This window comes from Hipposideros armiger, unplaced genomic scaffold (genome assembly GCF_001890085.2).
Source record: "Hipposideros armiger isolate ML-2016 unplaced genomic scaffold, ASM189008v1 scaffold_628, whole genome shotgun sequence".
In the NCBI taxonomy this organism is placed as follows: Eukaryota; Metazoa; Chordata; class Mammalia; order Chiroptera; family Hipposideridae; genus Hipposideros; species Hipposideros armiger.
In genome coordinates, this window is record NW_017731978.1 from 327365 (window position 1) to 346885 (window position 19521).

Sequence of the window (19521 nt, forward strand, 5' to 3'; positions counted from 1 at the left end):
TGACCTTGAGGGGTCACTGCCCCTCCCTGGGCCAGTTTCCTCAGATATGCAGTGAGGTGTTGTTGGCTTGCGGGTCTTCTAAGCTCAGGGCTAGGTGGTCCTGCCTAGACTCCAGGGAAGGTGGGATGAGGCTTCAAGTGGGGCTCCCTGAAGGACCCTGAGTCCCTAGATGGCTGAAGCCCAGAAGCTGGGGGCCCCGTAGCCTCTGGGAATCACAGTAGAAGCCCTGCACTCACCCATGGCTCTCGCAGCCCTCCATGCTAGGGTCGCAAGGGCCACTGGTATAATGAAGTCCCAGACACTCAGGCGGGAGTCAAGTGGATCAGGAAATGGCAGAAAATCCATAGGTCAGAGCGCTGTGCTGGTGCAGCTATGGAGGGGGGCAAGGGATGGGGGCACCTGAGGGGGGAGCCAGGAAAGTTCCCACTAGGAGGTGGGTCTGGAACTGTGATCAGGGTTAGGGCCTTCCTGCTTCCTGTTAAGCTTCCCCAAGAGCCAGAAGGGACTCAGGCACACCAGGGTCCCATCTAGGCAGATTACAGAGGGTCAGGCCAAGGTACCCAAGAGGGAAAGGTCTTACTCAAGGTCACTTGCCCAGGTACACCCCAGCTCCTGGTCCTCTACATCCTGCATGGGGCAGCTGGCACAGAGATGGACAGAGACTCAGCTGAAGGGAACTTCTTTGCACGGCGGCTGGTCCAACTGGATGTGGTAATATGCTGATCGACACGGCGGCTGGTCCAACTGGATGTGGTGATATGCTGATCGACATGGAGGGACAGCCATATGGGTTCAGACTGGGGCCAGGACTCCAAGGGCAGGGGCTGGAAAGCCCACCCTCACTTCCTTGGGGCATCCCCCTTCCTAGCAGCCCTCTCACTACTGCGATGTCTGGACATTGACAGCTTTCTCAGACCCTAGACCCACTTCCTCACAAAGTTTCCCTTCCTCCCCTTCAAAATCAGGGCCCTATGTGGCCCCCTCCTTCCAGAAGCCTGCTCTAAGCACCTCCATCTCCTGCTCTGAGCTGGTCTTTGTATCCTTGGTCACCTGTTTGAGCCTCAGTTTCTTCCTCTGTGAGATGGGAACATCAGTAGAACCCATTTTACAGGGTTGGTGTGAGGATCTCATGATTTAATGTATAGCTAGTACTTGATGCTAGGCCTGGCACACAGTAGGTGCTTGATAAATGCAGGTATTTTCATGGTGGCTATACTTACTGTCATGGCTGCTCTCTGCCCCTGAGCCTGCAGCTCCTCCTCTGTATAGGGCCCTTGCAGCATTCCCACTAGGAGAGGCCTCGACCAATTTCTTCTTCTTCTGAGAACCAGGCACACCCCGAAGGAAAGGACTGATCTTGTGTTGCCTCCAGTTTCTGTAAACAGCTCAGAACCCTGATTCTATAAGTTCTGATGTGTGCAAATTAAACTTGACTGAAATCCACTGATCAGTGCAATGGATTCCTCTGAGGAAGGGGCCAGGGCATGTGGCAGGAGTAATTCTAAATCCTCAATTCTCACATCCCCTCATCTCAGGGCCTTGGTCATCCATGCTTCCATTGGAAATATCCCAGCATGAGTGACATCCGCTTATCTAGAAGCAAGGTAGGCAGCAGACTCCACTGTAGGAATCACACTGAGAATTGGGGGAGGTCAAAAGGCTGTGGGAGGCCCCAGGGCAGACCCCCTGCAGAGAGCCAAGGTCCAGGGGCTGGCCCCTGCTCAGCCTGGCCACACAGCCCTGCTGAGCTGAGAAGCAAGACATTTGTGTGGGGCCAGTCAGTGAAGGGGCTCAGCGGCCCTGCCCACCCCAAAATCCCTCTGGGGACTACGTGATGTTCCTGACCTCATAGTTAACTCTCCTTAAGAACACAGGGAAGTGTGCACTACACACACACACACACACACACACACACACACACACACACACACACCCCTGAATGATTGAGAACAAAAACAAAAAAGACAGTTTGTGTGAAGGGGCTGCTCTGTGGCTCACTGGAAATCTGGGCTCCAGGCTTGGCAGAGCGACTTCTTCCAAGAGCCGGGGCTCAGCTGTCCCCATGGATCACGTCATGGGGAGCTTGAGCTAATGTGTGCAAACAGGCAATGTATCAGCAAATCCATTCATTAAGCGCTTGTCCTGAGTTCTGTTGTGCAGGAGACTTGTTTATTAACTTAAGTCAAAGGTAGTGCTGCGACCCAGGAGATGTCCAGCCACAGGGCCAAGCAGTCTGGAGTCCCTAACTATTGTGTCGCTAACCATTGTGTGACCCTAAGCAAGTCACTTCACCTCTCTGAGCCTCAGTTGCCTTGTGATAGGAAGCCCCTAAGATGACTCCAGGTAGTCCCTGCCTTTTGGTATTCCCCACCTTGTGCAATCCCCTTCCCTTGAGTGTGGGCTAGACTAATTGACTCACTTATGATGGATAGAATTTTGCAGAAGCGATGGGATATCACTTCTGAGATCAGGTTACAAAAAGACAGTGGCTTCCATCTTGGGTGCCCTCTCTCTGTCACTTGCTTGTTCACTATGACAGAGGCCAGCTGCTATGTTAACAGCTGCCCTGTTGAGAAGCCTGCATGGAAAGGCACTGATGTCTCTAACTAATACCCAGTGAGGAACAGACCTGCCAACAGCCACACCAGCAAGCTTGGACGCAGACCCTCCAGAGTCCAGCTTTAAGATCACTGACAGTCTGGCTGACATCCAGATGCAGCCCTGTGAGGGACCTCGAGTCAGAGGCACCCAGCTAAGCCTCACATGGATTCCTGACCGAGTGAGATAGTATTTGTCCTAAGCCACTGAGTTTTGGGGTGATCTGTTATGAAGGTAACTAATACCTGCTCCATCTGTAAAATGGGCATAAAAATTCCTTTCTCCCAACATGGCTGGAGGCACTGAGATAACACAGGCAGAGCGCCTCTGCTGGCCAGGGTGAGGACACAGCAGCTAGCTGGTTATCTAGTAAAGTTGAGAAGATGCAGACTGTGACCTAACAGCTCCCTCCTGGGTACACACCTTGGAGAAACATGTTCACAGAAGACAAGTACAGGAACGCCCCCAGGAGTGGTGTTTGGAACGCCCTGCTGCTGGGGGAGGGCATGAGCAGAACACGGTATGACCACACCGCGGAACGCAGTGCAGCACTGAGAACAGGTAAGCTGCAGCTCCTGTCAGCAACGCCGGTGAACAAACCAAAGATACGTACAAGATGGTGCCATTTATATAAGGTTTAGGAACAAGCCCCAACCCCTAGACTATATATGATACCTACGTATATAGGAAAAGTATAAAAACATGCACAAGAATGATCAACACCAACCCCAAGGAGGTGTCACCTCTAGAGAGAGAGGAAGGGGGGGCAATAGAGTTGGGCCTCTCCCGATCCCTGCACTCCAGAGTGCACAGTGGTTCTAGCTCATCCTTTCAATGCCCCATGGAGTCCATTCTATTATTATATCTTCTTACAGAGGGAGAAACTGAGGCACACAGTCTCCAGGGAGATATTCTTGGGCTTTCAAGTCCAGGGCTTGGTTCTTCAATTCGTCACTAACCCAGGGGAGGCAACATTACCCGCCTGGCCTTGGTCTCTTCTGTAGCACAGGAGAGACTGACGGCTTCTCCCTCCATAGGTGTGGGTGGAGATGATGGACAAGTCTTGATAAATCAGCTGCAGTATTTGCAGAACACCCCAGGAGCCAAGCCCGGAGCTAGCTACATTGCAGGGGAGACTAAAAACAAAAAGGAGTGGACAAGAGGTGGGAATAAAATGATTCAATTTAATACAATTCAGTGTGGTTCAATTTTACTTTGATTCAGTTCACAGACAGAAAAGCTTTGAGGTTAAGGACTACTGCTTGAGCACCTACAACAATGCTGGGCCCTGTATTAGGTGCTTTTGTAAATTATCTCACATAAGCCTCAACTACAACCCAGTAAAGTAGGAACTGTTATTATCCCCATGTAACCAATGAGAGAACAGGATCAGGGAGGGTGAGTAACTTCCTCAAATCACACAGCAGAGCTGAGATCCTCAGAATTGGCCCTCCTTCCATCCTGCCTTGCCCTGTTTAGTCCTGGGGGAACAGTTGGCGGGTCCAGACCTTGCTGCCCTCTAAGGACCCATGCCCAGAGCAGGAGGGTCTGACGGGAAGAGATGTGTCTGACGGGAAGAGATGCAGTAATCAGGACATGTTTCCTGGAGGAGGTGGGGCAGAGGCTTTAGTGTGCTCACTAGTGGTGAGGCAGGTGGAGGCAGTCCTCCATCCCTATCTACTCATTCATTCACTCAACAAAATTCACTACAGCTGTCTCTGTGTCCCAAAGAGCCCAGTATGCAAGGTTCAACACAGTGTGATCCAGGCTGAGGTGAGGGAAGCGTAGGGGGTCATGCACACCCATGGCAGGCATTGGGGAATGAGGACAGATAACTAGGAGCTGGTAATGGTGGCTGGTGATAGCTGAGCTGAAATCCAATGTGTAGCAGCCAACCAGCAGTATGGAAGGTGGGGATGGTGCTCTGGGCAGAGAGAACAGCAGGTGCAAAGGCCTGGCCCTAAGACGTGAGGAGAGACAGCTGGCCCCACAGGCAGTTCCAGCTCAGCTGAGGCGGGCGTGTAGGGCTGAGGCTGCCACCACCTCTCTCCCAGATAGGGTGTCTGCCTGCTGCATTGTCTAGGCAGCTAGTCCCTAGGCCGGCTCAGCCATGTTAGGCAGGCTGGGCCCTTCCCAGAGGGATTAAGAGCAGGGGAGCTCGAACCATAACAGCGCATGTAATTATGTACAAAAATGAAGGCAAGCTCCTTAATAATTGATGGTGGGAGAGAGTAAATATCAGCAGAGGCATACTTTGCATCACCCTGTCCGTCCCTTCTGGCTGGGATCCAGGGCAGCTGCCTGGCCACTAATATGCCCATAAATTATTGAAGTTATAAAGAAGAAAGCAGGTGTCATGTCGTACCCATAACCAGCTCGTTAGCTAAGGGGTGATGGGCACTTGGCACTGCATGGGTTCCCCACACCCTCTTTGATTGCAGAGGGAGATGGGTGAGGGGTAGGTGTAGAGAGGGAGACTGTGGCTGTCCCACTCCCTGCCCTCATCCCCCTCCTGACCTGCTGTGCAGTCAGGTGGTGCTGGAAGACAGAGGAGATACAGGGACAAGAAGAGCCAAAACCCGGCCACGAGCTCCCCGTCCTGGCAGTGTGAGAGCAGAGTCTGCACAGACCTGCCACAAAGGATGCTAGAGGGGCCTGAGAACTCTGAGGTCCTTCCTGGCCTGATGAGCTGAGGCAGGTGGGATGCTGGGAAGAAGTGGACACGAGTCAGAAACAGTCACATCTCCAGGAAGCCTCTGCTGGCTGTATGACCTTGGGCAAGCCACCCACCCTCTCTGAGTCGCTTTCCATTCACACTTCTTGGGGATAGTCGTGACTGCGTGGAGGAGCATGGGGAGGGTCCGAAGAGCACACGATGTGATGTCCTAGTGCGTGGGAGACCCTGTGCATAAGGCATCCCTGTTCCCTCATGTCCAGCCCCGGTCTCACGGGGCTCCTAATTAGATGGGGCCTAATGAGGCTTCCCTCTGCCAGGCCTTGTTTACGCTCCATTAAAGCCTGAGTTTAGGGCATCGTAGGAATGGGGGAAGGTGTCCACTGCCAGTGCTTGGCCCACCCCAGGCTCCACCACACATAGGCGCCCCCAGCCCCAGGAGCAGAGAAGGAAGGCAGAGGCAGGGCTCCAGAGCCAGAGCTGCCAACACAGAGAGGCCCGGGGAGGGGGCGGGGAGGAGGAGGAGCCGGCTGGGAGTGTTGGCCTGTTGGCTCCTTGATGGTGAAGGGCTTGAACTCTACTGTCTCTCAGCCTGGGGCTCTGTGGTCTCTGAGACACTCCCTTCCGAGAGGTAGCCAGGCAGCCTGATTTGGGCGCTTGGGTGCCCCTGATGTGCTTGGCTCTGCCGAGGGCCAAACAAAGCAAAAGGAGGCAGTGCCTAGGGAAGGTGCCCTCACCCCAGCCTGGCCCTGGGGAGGCAGCCAGACCACCCTCTGTGACCCACCCCAGGCCCTTTAGCTGCCCTACAGGGTGGTGAGGATTATATGACACAATCCACTCTGGGCCTGGGCACAGAGTCAGCCCTCAGAAGGGTGACCACAGTGGTGGAGTCTACGGGGCCAGTGGGAGCTGCTTTCCAGTTCACTGTGTTAGTGGTTTTTCGTTTTTTAATGTAACTCTGTCGTGTGGCAGAGGTGTGCTAAGTGTGTCACTGTGGACCGTGAGGTGTCGTCTCTGTTGTGTGTGTCTGGGTCAGGCTTTCTGAGCAGGACTTCTCTGCATCTCTGCACCTCCCCAGTTCTCTAAGGCATTTCCATTCACAGACAGAAAACCCAGGCCCCCATTCGGGGCCTCTTGGCTCTGTTGCAGAGGGGCAGCACCTGTGGTCTGTCCCTGGGTGGTACCATCCCTCTCTGTCCCTTCTCTGCTCACCTTGTCCTGGAAACCGACCCCCTACAACTGGCTAACCGGAGCCTGGAGGACAGGTGAGTGAGGGGGCGCCCTGGTTCCTGGGGTCCCAAGGGTAGACCTGAGCAGGTACCTGCTACTTCTGGGCCCTCCATCTGCTTGTGGTAGTTCTGTAACCTGGGAAATGAAGTTGGCATGGGTTGAAGTGTGAGTGACACCAGGAGGGCAAGAGAGAACCAGCACATGTGCCCCTGAGATGACAAGAAATGGGCCCGAGAGCAGGGCTGCGCCAGGGGCAGGCTGGGGCATGGCTGAGCCTTGGCTGACTTCTCACTGGCCACTCCCAAAGCTGATGAACACGACACCGGGCTGGCTCCCGCAATCCCTCCAGCAACACGTGCAGATGGAGCTACTTGCCCATTTCACAGATGAAAAACTGAGGCTCAGAGACTTGCCCTGGTAAAGCTAGGACCAGCAGCCAGGTCTGGCCCTGGTGACAGTCACAGAGGTTTAGAGTTAGAAGGAGGATCACCAGGTGGAATCCTCTCCATGGGGGAAATGATGTGGCTCAGGCTGGCAGCCCAAGGTGGAGAGACCTGGAAGGCCCCAGGGGCTGGGAGGGCCCCCACACTCACAGTCCAGCACACGGGCACATACACTCAGATGCAGTGTTCACATCACTTGCTGGGGCCTGAAAACCAGCCATTAATACCTGCCCTGTCACGATAGCTCATTGGGCAAGTGGGGAAAGGGCCTGGTGTGCCCTCAGGAGATTTCCCAGTAACTCACAGACTGGTGCACCCCTCTGCACAACCAGACACTCCTCCTCCCACACACACCCTGGACTGGCCTGTCCAGGAACCTCCATGCTCCCCCAGAGAGAGCAGTGCCAAGAAGGCCACCCAGCCACTCCCCAAATCAGGGAGCCCAATGGTCTGAGAGGAGGGAGCCCTGACCAGCTAGCTTGTAAAAGCTTCATACATCACAGCTCAGGAAGCAGGGACAGGGAGGACCCCCAGAACACACAGTGGGGTGGGGAGGATGGCGTGAAAGAAGGGCTGACTCTGCCGTCTCCTTCCCTAGAGCAGCCCAGGCAGCAGGCAGAGGGGCGGACCTCATCACCACTCATTCCTACAGTGCCCAGCGCTCCTCCAGGCCCAAACTTGGCAGGGCCATTTTCATTAGTTAACATGCTGGGGTGGGGATGGGGGGAGGGCTGCACATCTCACGACTAAGATAAATGCCAGCTAACATCTGAAGTGTGGGAAGCGTCATGGACAAATGCAGGCTTACTGGGGTGCCCCCCTCCCCAATCAGGCTGGTCCCTAACCAACAGGGCCGCTTCCTCAAGGCCCTCAGTTACAGCCCTGCACTCACTTTGTGCCACACTGGTCCCACTAGAGAGCTCTCTCCAGACTCACTTTAGGAAGGCTGGCAGCCTTCCCTTAAGCCAGCGGTTATCTCTGGAACTGAAGAATAAAGAGAGCAGTTAAACACCTTGCTGGTAAGTCTCCCCCGTGCTGGACATCAGCCAGTCTTACTCAGGGGAGACAGGCCAGGAGCATAAGCTCCAAATGGTCTTCAGACACCTCCACTGCCATGGGGGCCAGGAGGCCCCGGAAGGGCCTCGGCCCGGCTAGCAGTCCAGAGTGAGTCCAGTGAATGAGTGAGTATATGAACAGGCCTCAGTTTCCCCATCTACAAACTGGGACAGTACTGCCTCTCCTGCCTGCTTCATGCAGGGGCCAGTGACATGAGAAGGGTGGTGAAGGGTCTTCTGCATGAGCCTGGCAGGGGCTGTGCTAGGGACAGACACACCTATGGTCCCTGCAGTCAGCAAAGGGGCTGACTATCCCTGCCTGTGCCCGAGCTGCATGTAAGGGGAGTGAGGCCCAGCCCTGAGGCTCTGAAGGAAGCCACCCAAACACGCAGCCCCCGCCCCCACCCTGCCACACACCAGCCTGCAGGAAGACCTGGGCGCATACATGGAGACACCACACACCATGAGCACACATGCTGGCACACTCCGCTTCTGTCCTCATAAGGAGTCCTGCTTCCAAGCACCCTGCTGTCATGGCAACCAAGAGAGCTGAGTGAGGGGGGAGATGGGGAAGAAGGAGAGGGGTGAGGGGACTGGGCTGTGACTCATAATTCATGGTGAGGGCTAAGCTCTCTTTCCCTCCTCTTTGTAGCCCAAATATAGGCCACCAATCTATGATCAGGAGGAGCCTGGGCAGGAATCTGGGGTTTCTCCACTTCCAGGAGGGCTGGAGCAGAAGCCAGCTAGCCCTCCCGTCTTGGGAACAGATGTGGCAGAGTATAAACCCACATTCAGGGCGAGGCTGGAGGGCAGCCCCTGGCCCAGACATCTCCCCACACCGAGTCTGCGCCTGCGTGATATTCTCCCATCTCCATCCCCACGGCCTGAAGTCCCAGCAGGGGCCCACACTGGGCCTGAGGCACCTCTATCCCCATAAGTGACTGGGCCGAGATGAGCTGACAACCAGAAGGAGGGTCCAGAAGGAGGCAGTCCCTGCCACAGACCCTGGGGAGAAATAAAAATGTCTAACTCTTGCTGAGCATTTACTCTGAGCCAGACACCAGAGCCTCCTATAACCTAGGCCTTAACTTGTTTCAACTCTCAACAGCAATATGAGGGAGGTTCCGTCAACGTCCCCATTTTACAGGTGAGGAAACAGGCACAGAGAAGCACAGTAACCCACCCAAGGTCATGAAGAAGTAAGCGACAAAGCTGGGATAGGACTGGCACCCTGGGTGCCCTCTAGCTGAAGCGTGTAGAGGAGTGGGAAGGCTCCGGGCTGGGTGGCTATGTGGTCTGGGACTTAGAATGCATTGCTCCAACCACCTATTTGACAGGGACTGATGCTGAAGCATGGAGGGCAGTTTCTCTAGAGGCCTCCCTAGTGGAAGTCTAGAGATGGGTGGGTTGTCTGCTGAGAACCCAAGGCCCCCAAAGGCTCTCAGACCAGGGCCTGTTATGGCCCCCAGGATGTCCTGCCACTGACAGAAGTCACTAGGAAGCCAGAGCTGAAAGGGCCACCGTCGATCTGCCAGAGCACAGGACAGGGGAGAGGTAGGCCCAGCTCACAAGAGGGTCTGACACTAGGTCAATAGTGATCAGAGAGGGAAGGGAGGAGAGATGAGTCCTGGGGGAGCGAGGGAATCCCAGGGGTCTCCCTGGAGGAGGCAGTCTTGCAGCAGTGGTAGGATCCTGCCATGCAGAGAGGGGGACAGACATTCTAGGAGGGAAGAGGAGTCGTGCAAAGATGTGGAGGCTGGACAGAGTGGGGTGTCTGTACAAGGCCCATGGAGCAGCCACAACTGCCTAGGGTGGGGTCAGAGTCAGAATACAGCCAGAGGCCAAGCAGGAGCCTGGAGATTCCTCTCCAAGGCCTCCCTCCCCAGCACGGAGGCCAGTGTTTAACTCAGTGCTGAGATGCCACCATTGCTAAAGGCCAAGTGCACGAGGGCCCCCAAAGTGGAGCAGGATACAATAGCAGCGCTGCCTGTGTGCCTGGGGGTGGGTGCCATGCAGCGGCTGGCAGCTGAGCACAGTTGGTCCAGGACAGCCCTGCTGAATGCTCTTCTGGGCAGTGGGACAGGCCCTGGTACAGCCCTGCCCCACCCCCACCTGCCTCGCCTTATGCCCCTCTACCCTGTCTGCTTTGCCTTTCCCTCCCTCCCCTTCCTCCCTTCTTTCCTTGTGTCTTTCTATCATTGTTCCTTTATTTTATTTTCAGCCTTCAGCACTTTTCCTGAAAGAGAGCAGCTGGGCTGCTGGAGTCACAGAGGAAATATTTTTTGACTACTTTGCAGATTCCCCATCTTGATGAAAACTGACACCACCCTTGCTAACTGACTGATGAACAGTGAGGTATTAATTTCTTTGCCTCCTTCTTTCCCCGTCCTCTCTGGGCTCTGTTCTGGAATATCTGGGAAGACAGAGCAGTCAGAGGGCAGCTGAGGGAGAGGGGGTTGTAAGTCAGGAGGACTTTGGGGCCCTTAGCAGCATCACTGACCCCATTTTACAGATGAGGAGACTGAGCCCCAAGATCACCAGATACGATGATAGTTACAACACTAACACTAGCCATAGAGCTAGCATTTAAGGAGCACTTGCTGTATGCTAGACCCTGGGCTGGACATTTCAAATGCAATGAACCTCTGAGGCAAATGCATTACTGGCTCCATTTTACAGAAGGGAAAACTGAGGCTCAAAGGACAGTCACCAGCCCAAGGCCACATAACTGGGCAGGCAGAACTAGAATGTCCTCCCATGCAACCATGCACATGGCCACTCTGCCGCTGCCTCCTCCCCATGCCCCAGCTGGCTGTGAAGCAGCAGAACCCAGATTTGAAACCACATTTGTCTACTTTCTCACTCCAAGACTGTTGCTTGCTGTTGCCAGGAGAACAGTGAACCGAGTTCTAATGCAGGATGACCTGGCCTACACCTGACACCAATCTCATTCCAAGGCCAATCTCAGCCTCTGACCTGCCCTCTCTGGGCCTCCCAGCTAAGAAAGGGAAAGACTGGACAAGGCGAGCCCTGGGTAGCATCAAATGAAGTGAGGCCAAGCCCCCCTCAACCCAGAACCATGCTGAGCAACCCATGTCCCCCTCCCAAGGGTCACCCTGTTCTCCAGGGCTGGAGACTTCAGGCAGGTCCTGTTCCTTTGGGACCCCAGTCTACTCTCCGCTGCCAAAGGCCCTGAGTGGGGAAAACAGGAACCCAAGCCTCAAACATGCTGTTACACATAGCAGTGGCCCCAAGAATCATGCACACACACCCTGGAGCACCCTGGTAAGGCCAGGAGGCTCTTAGCTCTGAATGTGTTATTGTGGGTGTTGATCTGAGCACCCCTAAGTCCAAACGTCGGGAGGTGCCTTTAAGATACATCCAAGGATTGATCTCCAACCCTGTGAGCTGGGAAGTCATTTGGATCAGACATGGGTGTTCTGCAGGATAGCAGCTGGATTACCTGCAACCCCAAAGCCCTCCTTGGCTGACAATGCAAATGTGCTTTAATAGCAACATGCATGTTTGGGTTGATGGCAATGTTCCAGGCTAATTCGCGGCCTGTGTAAGTGTTCATGAACTCAAAGTAAGCACTGTGGGTGGTGATGCCTGTGTCTGGGGCACATGCTCCTTGTCTGGTGAGACAGGACTTCATGAGAAACATTTCTGGGTGACGGAAATGGCACATGTGTCTGGCCAGTGGCAGTGCACGTGTTCACGGCAAACGTAAGGTTTGAGGCAAACACCCATGGGAATCTGTAATACGGGTTTGAGCATCAGAGATGGAAGAAATCACGACGGAGGAAGAGCAGGGCCGGTTCTGCCCAGGCACAGGGAGAGCCAAGGCCCAGGGGCACACCGGGAAGGACAGGGCATTGTGAGGGAGAATAGGGCCCCCAAGGCAGCTGGGGTTAGGAAACTAACTGCTGGCTCAGGTACAGAACCTGAGGTACAGAAGCTGGGGTCCTGAGGCAGCTGGGGAAGGTCTCTAGCCAGAGGACAGAAACCAAGGGACTCCCAAGGGCAATTAAGTGATCTGGGACCCAGTGTGGCCGGCTGGACCCTCTACCTAGTCTGGGCTCTCACAGACCACCCTGAGTGAGCAGTTCCCAGCACTGCTCACGGCTGGACGAGCGACGCCCTGCCAGAGGAGAATGGGGAGGATGAAACAATGGGGATCCCTCTACTCCTCCACAACTCTATCATCACAGGGGGTCGACAATGGAAAAACAGAACTAGAGTCAGGAAGCCTTAGTTCCAGCCCCGTCACCACCAAGCGACATGTCAAGCACCTAAAACCCCAAGCCTCAGTCTTCTCACCTGAAAAGTGGGAGAGGTGTTAATACCACTGTGTTGTTCCCACAGGAGATGGGGCATGAAAGTGTTTTGTAAACTGTAAAGCAGTGTGCAATGTGAGGAGGAGTCCTGCACCAGGGAGGCCGATCTACCGTTCACATGGCGTGTAAGCATGTGCATGTGTGTGCACACGTGTGCGTGTGTTTTTAAGACCCAAGGCTCTCAGAGACTCTGCCATGGAGGTTTGTATTGAGGGAGAAGAGGAGGAAGTTAGACTTTGGGACAATCTTAAAAGTGAAAAAAATTATTACATGTCAAAAGGAGTGGGGAGGCTTAAATGGCTCCCAAGTGGGACACAGAATAAAACAGTCTTCACTGTTATTCTTTTATTGTCTCCATGCAGGGAAAAAAGGCAGAGGGTTGCCATAGCAACTGTGGGCATCCGGCAGGGGGCAGCCTGGACTCCGAAGTTTGGTCTGGGCTGAGCAGGGTGAGTCACCCAGCAGACACCAGAGGTCAGAGCTGGGTCCAGTCCAGTATCCTTTGTCCTGGGCATCCAGGACCTCCTGTTCTAGAAGCCACCACAGTAGGAAGAGGACAGACTACAATTGCCTAGTGGCAGGGCCAGGCCAGGCTGGGACTGGAGCTGCATCCAAAGATGGAGAAGTCTCAGGACAGGGACAAGGTGAGGTAGGGCTGAAAAGTTGTCCAAGGCAGCAAAGGAGTCCTGCAGGGCGGGCAGAGAGGGGAGGCCGTGCATGGCTGACACAGGATTGGGACACGGGGTGAGTGGTGGGAGGGCCCGGGTGCTGGAGGGGACAGGGCACGGTGTGGAAGCTGGTGGCTCTCCCCAGCCAACTCTGAGCCTGTACTAGTGGAGGGCAAGCAGACCTTTCAGCGGCTGAGTCACAGGTAGGAGTCTAGCAGGAGAAGGGTGTGGAGAAGAGAAACCCTGATTGGACAAAGGCCGTGGCAGCTCCGTGTACCCGGGAACGGACAGAGTCCACTCTGGATGGAAGACTGAACTGAGGGAAGACAGAATCCTCCATTTGTGGGAAGAGAACTGGCCTTTCATTGCGTATCACTAGTGCTGACACTCAAGAAATATTTTTTTGAGTAAACGACAGAGGACTGAATGAATAGTGTTCAGAAAGCTATGTGGAAGCTCTAAGGAGGCAGCTGACACCTTCTCTGATAATCTGTAGGCTGGTAGTGAAAGAGCTAAGCAGCTAAGGAAACCAACACAACCTAAAATTGCTAATGAGGACGTCACTTCCTAGGAAGCCAGAGGAATCTTAACCGCATGTGGCCCGGGGAACACCCAGGACTTCTGGCAGCCCACGTCTGGGGGAAGTGCTAACAGGTCCTTCTTCAGGCCAAGGACAAAAGCCCAAATTTGTATCAAGTAGTGACTGATAACGTCCATTTCTACCAAGGAAGTAGCACACTGTCCCTAGGTGTTTAGACTCCTTTAGTCATGCTCTGACTTCATAAGCCATGAACGTTCTAACACATGAACGAGTCTCACAGCTTCAAGTCCTGGAGTCACGCGTTCCAAACGGCTTCCCCAGCAGACTGGTGCTGTTGCAATTTTGTTTCACAGAAAGGAGGCTCTGTGGTCATTTGGAGTTTGGGGGCTTGGGATCCTGGGTTTGGCCAGGCCCTTGGGGACCTGGGCTCAACAAGGGTGGCCTTGGCAGACCTCTCAGACTTGAGAAGTCAGGAAAGCCACAGAGTGAGAAACAGAATCCATTTCTCATTCATGCCAGACCCTGCTCCAGCTACTCACCTAGGAGGCCCCTGTGACTCCTAAAAGCAGGCGAGTCAAAAAGTGTGAGCACATGTCATGCACCCACTGGCTCTGGGCACATCCCTTCCTTCTTTGTGAAACAGAGGAATCAATGGGGCAGAGCCCCACTCACAGGGATTGGGAGGATCAAATAAGATAACGGATCCAAAGTGTTTCCTTAACGGTGAAGTGCCAAAAAGAGTTACTACTATTCTTGTTGCTGTTATTGATTCACTGGGTATAGGGGGTCCCTTTCCACAGTCCTTGGGGACTCAGACGCCTCTTTGGGCCTTCTAGCAGCATCCCTTTTCTGCACTATAAAATCTTGGCTAACAGCTCTTCTGTTTTCCTCAACAATCCCAGTGTCTCTTGCCTGTGGCTGCAGCTGGGAGAGGCGGAAGTGGGGGAGGGAGAGGAGGAGACAGGCTTTTGCTAGAACACGGAAATCACGCTTCCCCATGTCAATATATCCTCCAGGTGACATCTGTCACTCACTCCCACTCCAGATGCACAGGGCCTCCAAGCCATTGCTCCTACTGCTCTCCACCTGGAACCTGCCCTGCTTGCTTACCCCCCTAAGTGGTTCAGGGTCCAGCACCAATTCCCCTGTCACCAGGGAGTCCTCCTGGATTTCTCCAGTCCAATAGTGTTCAGTAGCAGGACCACAGGGGAGAGAGTAGGAAACTGGTTTGTGCCATGGCTGGTAACCAATGAGCCTCCCTGGAGGAGTGTGCTTCTGTCACACCACCTGGTCTTTGCTGGTTACCTATCTGTCTCCTCCTCTGACTGTGAGCTATTGTGGGGGACAGCAGGGTCTGACCAGCTCAGTGAGTGGAGGGCGAGGAGTAGGGTGAATGCATAAGATCTTCTCTCCCACTCTAGCCACCTCACTTTGGGGAGGAGGAAATGCTGGTTCGTAAAGAAGCTCTCAGAAACCCAATGTCAGACGTGAGGATGGGAACCTAGGCCAATCTCTTAACTGGGGGAGACTGAGAACCAAAGAGGGAAAGGGACTTGCCCGAGGTCACACAGTCTTATGTGACTGTGGACTCTAGCGGCCCAAGTCCTAAGCTGCTTTCCCTGCCCACCATCCCCTTCCCTTCCCTCACCCCTTGCCACACACACACACACACACACACACACACACACACACACCTTGGTTACTCATCTTGGACTCTAGGGCAGACCTGTGGCCTCCAGCCAGAGAGGATGGCATCTTCCTGAGTGAGGTAGGTCTCTGCCTGGTGGGCCACTCAGACCACCCTGGGCCCTCTCGGTGCTGAATGGAATTGAATTACCTGGTCGATTGCAGAAGATGGAATTTGATCTGGGTCTTATGAAGCCCTTAATAAAGTTAAGGTACTACTGGTCTCTGCTGCTTTTTTTCATGTGTTAAAAGAGGCCCTGGTGGCAGATGGGGGGTCAGGGGGAGCGGTACTCAGCTAGGAGTGAGGATGTCTGTCTGCTTGTCCTGGCTCTGCTGCCACCATGACACGTGCCCCTGGGGAAGACACCACCCATCTCTGTCCTAGAAAAGTCTTCATTTTCAAGGCGGGGACTGTCCATCCATCCTGATGACCCATCAGGGGAGATGGCCAGAAAGGACAGGGGGTTGAATCTCCTAGTTTTTGGGAGTGAAGAGAAGAGAGCTAACGCTTACTAGGCACTTCCTGTGTGCCAGAGTCCCCACCCTTGTCAGCATACTGTATGCTCGTGGGCAGGTTCTGTGGTCATCAGTCCATGTTTGTAAGACCCCAGTCTTCTTCTTGTCAGGCGCATGTGAGGGACTTCACTCCCTGTCCCCTTCGAAGTGGGGCACAGCCAAGTGACTTACTTTGGCCAGTGAGCTGTTAGTAGGCGTTACCTGCATCACTTGCAGGAGGGAACCGCAGGAGCCACAGCAGCCTTGGCCCTGTCGCTTCCTGCTGCCACGGTGTTGTGGGTACACATGTTGAGATGGTGGCAGCTCCTTCAGTCTAGGGTCCTGACTGAGGAACAGACCTTCCTTCCCCTTCACAATTGGGGCAAGAAATGCACCTGAGCTGTCTTAAATCTCTGAGGTTTTAAGGTTGTTTGTGATTGCAGCAAAACCTGTCTAGTATGATACAGGGCTGCTCCAGGCCCATTTTCTAGATGAGGAAGTGGAAGGTCAGAGAGGTCCGGGCTGAGACCAGAGTGAGTAAGTAGCAAAGTCAGAATCAGTGTCAGTATACCTGATTCTCAAGCTGGGCTCTGTGTCCTGGGCTGGCTGGATGTGGCCCCACTGCAGCCAATGGGGGCTGGGGCCTTGCGCTCAGTTCTCTTTCTCCCCGTCCTCCATTCTTTACTGAGCACAGTGTCCCTGTAGCCCTCCACAGTGGCCCATAGGAGTGGCTGGATGGGGGCCTTCAGTCTGTGGGAGCTGGAGGAAGTCAGAGGACAGGCCTGCAGGGGTAATGGACAGGGTTCCCGAGCTAAGCAGATCTGGGTTCTAGTCCTGCTTCTGTTCCTCTTGCTGGGTGACCTTGGGCAGGTTACTCTCCTTCTCTGAGCCTCAGTCTTCTCAGGTTTCAAATGGGAATGATGCTACTCCCCTAGTTATTATAAGAGTGAAATGAGATGTCAAGGTCTTGGCACATGGAGGACTTGACATGTGGGCTCTGTTATCTTTGGATGCAATACCCAGGGTGCAGTATCCCCCCTCTCCACTCCTGTCCTCCCCGCCTGCTCAACAGGAATAAAACCAGACTCCCCTCCTCTGTTTTCTCTAGACACATGCTAGAGGAAACATGCCCCATCGTTTTCTGAACCCTCCTAAGCCGCGGAGGAGGGACAGACAGCAGTCAAACCCCATTTACAGTCGGGAAATGGTAATCCAGAGAGCAGGACTTTCCCAGGCTCACATGCCACAGTGCTGGTCTCCTTGCCTTATAACAGCCCTGTTTTCCAAGGGTCTGGAGGGAACTTCCCAAGGAGGAAGGCTGGCTGCCCCAGACATGACAGGCTGGGCTTCCGGGAAGAGGAGCTAGGTGAAAGCCAGAGATTCAATGGAGGCAAGGTTCTGCTTTTGGGCTGCCCACGTGGCCTGGGCCTGTCCAGAGCCTGGCAGAGCCAGGCCTGTCTGCCCCAGGCCCAAGCTCCCTGGTTGTCACCCGTGACCTTCTTCCTGCCATTCTACTCTCCTTCCCTGTCAGGACAGCTCCTCCCTACAATGTCGCTTACCCAGAACATGGCTCTGCTGGGTCCCACCACACCTGTGCTCAGGTGGGCACTCCTCCAGGCTCAGGACCACATAAACTCATCATTATGTCCCCAGCTAATGCCAGGGGCCATGTCCTGAAGATCATACAGGTGGCAGCTACCATTTAATTGATGAGATCTGCTCCATGTGCACATGAGAGGAAGCCTGCGGTGGAGGTGCCATCAACCTCATTTACAGAATGAAGAAACCAGGGCTGAGGGCGGTTCATTTGCCAGAGGTGTCACACATATGAAGAGATGGAGCTGCGTTCACACCAGAACTGTCCACACCCAAAGCCTGGATTCTCAGCATATCCACACCCCACTCCCTGACCGGATGGACGGGTGGGAACAGTCCTCTCCTTTCAGCTCCCCACGTCCCCCGAGCTCACCTCCCACCTCCCACCCCGGCACGATTCCCTGTCCTCCCTACAGGCAGCCTTCCATGTCTGCCCCTGCCATGTGGAGGACCACTGCCAAGCTGCTAAAGAACTCTGGGACATACTCGGGTTGGAATAGATGCCTGCCCGACTAAAGTTCCGGGAGCAGGGCCCGAGTGCTCTGCCCTCTCTGCCCCAGTGTCACTGTCCAGAGTGGACACTCAAGAAACAGGGATGAGGATAAGGAACGCAGAAAGGGGCCGAAGAGTTGAGCTGAAAGCTCAGGCAGGACACAGCGTTGTGTATTTTAAGGAAAAGGTTTACCCAAGGCCTGGCCAGGGGTCAGAGGGGACACCAGGTCCTGCTGTGGCCCCGGGCTGAGCTCTGGGGAGCACAGGTCCTGATCAACCCTCAACAGCCCCGAGAGCCACACGGCCCCTGTGGCTCCCTCTCTTACTCTCTCTCCCTGTCTTTCCCACCCCCTTTGTCTGCCCTTTTTCCTTACCTAAAAAACACAGAGAAATGCGATTCAGAAGCCTACACTGCCTGCGAAGTACGGTTCAGCCTCCCCAAAAGAGGAAATGCCAATGTGAGGGTTCTCATGGCAACCCCAGCTCCTCCCTCCACAGCCACCCTGCGCCCATATGGTGAGCCTTGCATGGCACTCACGCAGCTGTGTCCTGGGATCCTGAGCCCAGGCTACCATGGATGATGCCCTAACCAGAGCTCACGACTACCTCCTGCAGACTCTTGCCGGGTGGGGAGCCTAGCTGTCCTAAGTTCCACCCAGGGCACAGGGCAGGGGGCTGGTGATAGTCAGGAGACACCCCAGCCCTGAGTAGGGACTTTCTGTGGTCAGCAGTGATCTGGTGCAGCCTTTGAACCCTGTTTTCAGCTCCTAAAGGCCGAACAGAGTGTCCGGTCACGTGAGGGAGGAGGCTCCTTCTGCCGCCCATTCCCTCTGCCTTTGCCCCAGTACATGACCTGGACTTTGGGGGTGCTGTCAGGTGTGAGGGAGGCTGGGAACAGGGTGAAGCTATGGCTGGCTTCTTTGCCCCTGGCAGCAAAACACCAACTCCCTGCCACCATCCCACTGCAAACCAGAGCACAGGTGCCCAGCAGCCCTGCTGCCCCCAGCACTGCCCCTTCAAGCCCCTAATTGCTCCCCATGCCCAGGGCAGCTCCTACCAGCCTGCTGTGTGGACTTCTGGTTTTCCAGGCCAGTTGGCATTTCCTAGACTAATGAAATAGAAGCCAGTGCCAGGCAGGCCCGGGGACAGCAAGGCTGGCGGCTGAGAAGCAAATCCTCTAGGGCCTGGCACCCACCCTGCTTCCTCTCCTAGAGCCCTGCAGGACTGACAAGCACAGCAGGGCAGTGGACGGACGTCTAGGTGCCTGGTCTTGGCTCCTCTTCACTCCACCTGACCCTGAAGCAGCTGCCCTAGGCCTCAGCCAGCCCCGGGTCACCTTCAAAGATCTACCCAAGGTGGGCTAGGTGGAATGTAGACTGAATGGGAGCAGGGAAACCCAAGCCCCAAACCTGAGAGGAGTGAAGATTGGGACCCACTTAGTCTGGCTTCATGAATGTGGCTCCCTCTGCCACCTTGGTGCCATTCTCCCTGGATGTTCTGAGCCCCAAACTTCCCTGTCTTGATCCCTCCTGTATTCTCCCCATTTCTAATCCCTCTCCCCAGACATTTGTATGAGCGCCAGAGTCAGGGAACTCCAAAGGGATGGACCTGACCCCTTAGGAGCACATGGGCGGGGCGCAGAAACAGGCCCTCTGGCTCCCTGCCCGGGGTCCTCTTGGAGTCCTGGACTGCTTCCTCTAATTCTC

At 54.7% G+C, this 19521-nt stretch overlaps 1 protein-coding gene across 5 annotated transcripts in view; it reads right to left on the bottom strand.

Moving 5' to 3' along the window:
* The window catches only part of LINGO1 (leucine rich repeat and Ig domain containing 1), a 199354-nt gene that overhangs the window by 20913 nt on the left and 158920 nt on the right, over positions 1–19521 (bottom strand). The gene's annotated exons all lie outside the window — the stretch shown is intronic.